This window comes from Belonocnema kinseyi, chromosome 8 (assembly GCF_010883055.1).
Source record: "Belonocnema kinseyi isolate 2016_QV_RU_SX_M_011 chromosome 8, B_treatae_v1, whole genome shotgun sequence".
NCBI classification, from domain to species: Eukaryota; Metazoa; Arthropoda; class Insecta; order Hymenoptera; family Cynipidae; genus Belonocnema; species Belonocnema kinseyi.
The window spans coordinates 80,024,145-80,028,721 of NC_046664.1; positions in this window are offsets into that span (position 1 = coordinate 80,024,145).

Consider the following 4,577-nt stretch of genomic DNA (forward strand, 5'->3'; position numbering starts at 1 on the left):
TCACTCCAAGCGAAGATCCTCACGAAGTCGTTATGTAAGGTTCCCCACATGGGTCCATTAGTGGCAAAGGTCTTTTGTTTCAGGCGTCATTCACTCTACTGACACTCTTTTTATTAACCATTTGCCGCCATACTTTCCTGTCCTGGCATACTTCTCTAGCTTCTGTTATGTCCATGAATTTTTTCATGCAGGCTCTCCTGTTTCTGTGACTTCTTATGTATCTTCCAACTAGGGTCTCATTCACACATTTTAAACATTCTTTCCGCGGTCTACCTCTAGGCACGCTGCCATTTACTTCACCTTGATACACTTGTTTCGTCAGTCGTTCATTTGGCATTCTCTCAACATGTCCGAACCATCTTAATCGATTCCATTCCCATGTGTCTACTAGTGTCTTCTGCACCACATTCTTTTGGAATTATCTCGTTACTTACTTTGTCCATCAAAGTTTTCTCGCATATTATGCGCATGAATTTCATGTCAATTTCGTTAATTTTACTCTTATCTTTTTCTTGATAAGTCCATGTCTCGCTACCGTATAGTACAGTCGGTCCAAATATATATTTATGATTAAGTATAATTCAAGCTCAGAGATTTTTTGATGGTGATTTAGAATTCTTATCCAAACATTAAAACAGTGTACAAAAGCAAATCTAAAATATTTTTTTTCAAAAGTCATCGTGGAAATAAACAGGCAGACATTGCTACTCTCAAACATTGATGCTGATTTAATTATCGTTTTTGCTTTCAATGCTATAAGGGTACATCGTATGCTCTTATGATTTTAAGCGCTTAGCGTCGTATAGCGTTAAAACTGTCAATTAAAAAAAATTTTCATAAATTTGAACTGCGCGTTTTCTGCGGAATCTTTTGTTATTCTTTTTCAGATGCACAATTTTTATGGGTCTATCTCTTTTTGTAACTTGCTTTGTATAACCACAAAATGGAGTTATTGCTTTTTGATTAGTTTTTTTGGGAACAAAATTTAAATTTTTTATCTTTTGTTAGCAAAAGTTTAAAAGTTATTTATCAAATCGTGTAGAGCCTTGAGAAAGTAACGTTTTTTTACTCATTCCCATATGGGGCCTAAAATATTGTTGTCTCCGATTTCCTTGAAATTACGCGAAATTATTGTCCTAGAGAACCTATTTTAATTCCCCTAAGAGAACGCCTCTAGTCCGACATTTTGTCAGTATACAGGGGCTCGAAGTTTCAACCTTTCACCGCGCACGCTGATACTCAATTAACCATAACTTCAACAAAAGTTATTCCAAACTAATTTTTCTATCGAGGTCTGAAAAACGTTTTTTTATCAGCTTGACACTGAAAGCAATGGTTTTAGATACAAACATTATTCGAGCTTTATTTTTAAATTTAAAACATATTTTTCAGTTTTTCTTCAAGTGCGGTCGATAATTTTCTTTCCAAAATTATGTTTGAAAAAAAGCTTGACCTTTTCCCTTTAAAATGAGCAACGGTCGAAAGCTGGGCGAAAGCTGGGCGAAAGAAATTGGTGAAGATATATTACATTTCTTGCGCGTGGTTTATGCGTCGCAGTGCAGCTAGGCGCCATGATTACGACTTACTTTTACCTTATATTTATTATTTATTCTCATTTACTTTTCTCATTATTCAAAATAGAAATAATATTACTTAAATACTACTTTTCGAACAATTAGCCACCTTCCGTGCTTAGACTCGAATAGTTATTCAGTGCCTCAAATTAGCCTTTTCGTCTGCTTAATAAGAAAAAGCTTGGTTCTTCGTTGCTACAATCCTTTTTCTAAAGAAAATCACAAGCGTGATCCGTGAAATTTAAGAACAATTTCTGCAACTCTTAAAAAAAAGTATCCTAGTATACCCATCGAGGCGAAACTGTGTGTAAATTGCAGAAATGAATTTTCGCAATTTGCATTGCTTTCCCCTTTGTATTCTCATACTGATCCAACAACTGAAGATGCCAAACGAGAAAGGCTAAGATATTAGTAGTTAAAATGGTATTTTAACTTCTCCTAATTTAAAAAAAGGTGAAACTTTAGATTCCGAGATTGAAAATTTGGTCAAAAAATTTTACCCTGATGATGAGAATAGTTGTATGATTCGTGGCTTGAAAGTTTTCGTTTCCGTAAAAAAGGATGATGGCTCCCGCAAGCACATTCAAAAAAGTTAGATCTGTGCAATCTTTCTGAATTGAATGTAAATTTTAAGGCTCAGCATCCTACAGTTAAAATTGTAGTTCTCCTGGTAAAGGCGCACTTGAGAACTTGATAACATCAGTTGTCGCAGACCAGTGTATTGACAGATTAGAATTCCAGGCTTGGCAACAAACTTACCGAAGTACCTTACGCACGAAAATAACAGACGCAGAAGATTTTGCTGCACAGATTTGCGAACGCTTGCCCAGCACTTTAAAAAAAACATAACTTCATTAATTTGCTCCACTATGAAATTAATTTTTGTATTCCATCCGAGTGGCATTTCCATGTAGCGGCGCATGGAAAAGGCCCTTGTGATAGTATTGGGGGATATTTAAAAAGACTGGCAGCACATGCTAGCCTACAAGCGTCATCTAAAGATCCGATTTTGACTGATAACGCCTTGTATCAATGCGCAAAAAAATATTTAGTTGAAACTTTAGTATTCTTTAGTCCCAAAGAAAATCACGCCATCAAGGCTCAAGAACATAAGAGTAGATTTGCATCAGTATACACAATGCCTGGTACACAGAAATATCACTCTTTCGTTCCCTCTGTTGAATGAACTGTCATGTTGAGAAAATATTCTTCATCATTAGAATGTGATGTTTTCCCGAAAGATACTGTGAGGCAAAAAAGAAAGAGAAGTGACAATACACTATAATAAAAAAAATTATTTTACTCAATTTTCGATGTGAGAGGCGACAATTAGATGTACAATTGAATAATTTCCCAATGGACGGTACGGCGTGATCGTGATGCCTAGCTGCACTGCGACGCAGAAACCGCACGCGAGAAGTCTTATATATCTCCACAAATTTCTCTCGCGCCACTTTCGACCATGGCTCATTTTAAGGGGTAAAAGTAAAGCTTTTTTTAAACAAAATTTTGAAAAAAAATTAACGGCCGCACTTGGTGAAAAACTCAAAAATATGTTTAAAATTAAAAAATGAAGCTAAAATAATTTTTTTTATCTAATACGATTAACTTCAGCGTAAATCTGATGAAAAAACGTTTCCAAGATCTACATAAAAAGTTCATTTTGATAACTTTGGTAAGAGTTATGGTTAATCGAGTATCAGCGTGCGCGGTAAAAGGTAGAAAATTCGAGCCCCTGTATACTGACTACCCGTCGTTCTAGAAACGTTCTCTTAGGGGAATTGAAAGAGGTTCACTAGGACCATAATTTTGTAGACTTTCAAGGAAATCAGAGACTAACAGTTTTTAAGGATAAATTTTTCATATTTTTGTATACTCTAAATAGCTGTCGATAGACTTTTGAAAAACTACCAGAAAATGATTTAAGAAAAGTTTTTAATGCTCTCGTCGTTTTAAATTTCTTTAAGAAAAGATGGCTCACAAACTCGTCCTCTCTTTTCATATCTTTATAAAGTATGCCAAAGAGGAATCTAATCAAATAGTTCCTGCAAATGTTACGGTGCGTATAGACTACAATAAAGACACCAACAACAACGACGGCAGACAGACACCGATGTGAAAACTATTTTTTCTGATATAAGGTCTCTCAAAACTTCGACATATTATGAAATCCACTAAAGTAATTTTTCACATAAAACCAGTAACTTTTCATTAAGATGAGAATGTAACAATGTGCCGATAAAAAAAATCTTCTTTTTATTCTTGCAGAGTGTAGTTCACAGTCCGCATGGAATCCTCACAGCAAACGTTATCCTGGTTCTTCTTCTTCTTCTGCTGGCAAACAACATTTCTCTGACCAGACTTCCTCAGAGAAGGCTCCTGTTCGTGACAGGTCCAGGTCTCCTGCTAGTATGCCGTCTTCTATTACAGTACTCGGATATTCATTTGAAGAACTTGGACATATTCGACTCATTCCCAGTACAAATAAGAGCCTTCAATTCGAATTTAGAAGATATTACTTTCCTGACAGTAAATCAATTAGACTGCGAGCACCACAGGGTAGATTTACGCCCGTTCCAACCCGAGAACATATTGTATTATCATTATCTAATGGTGATTTTTTTGCAATATTGGAGTATAGTGGACGCCTGATTGGAATACATTCGTCAAAAAAGGGTGGTCCGAGAATAAAAATAAATATGATAAGCGGCGCAATTGAGAAAATGACCGCAGATGAAATAAGGGATTGTCCAATAAGCAGTAGTCATGGAACTTTCCCGCGGAACTACACTGCATCTTTTTCAAATGACGACTCCCTTCAGTCCGTATGGAATCTTCACCGCGAGCCTCAAGAGTCTTCTCTTTCTGCCCAACTCAGGTCTCTTTCAGGCAAGTCTCCTGATGCAGTGCTTGGATGTACACTAGAAGAACTTGGATATGTCCGACTTATTTCTTGCACAAATCAAAACAAGCAATTTGAATTTCGAAAATACGTTTTCCCTG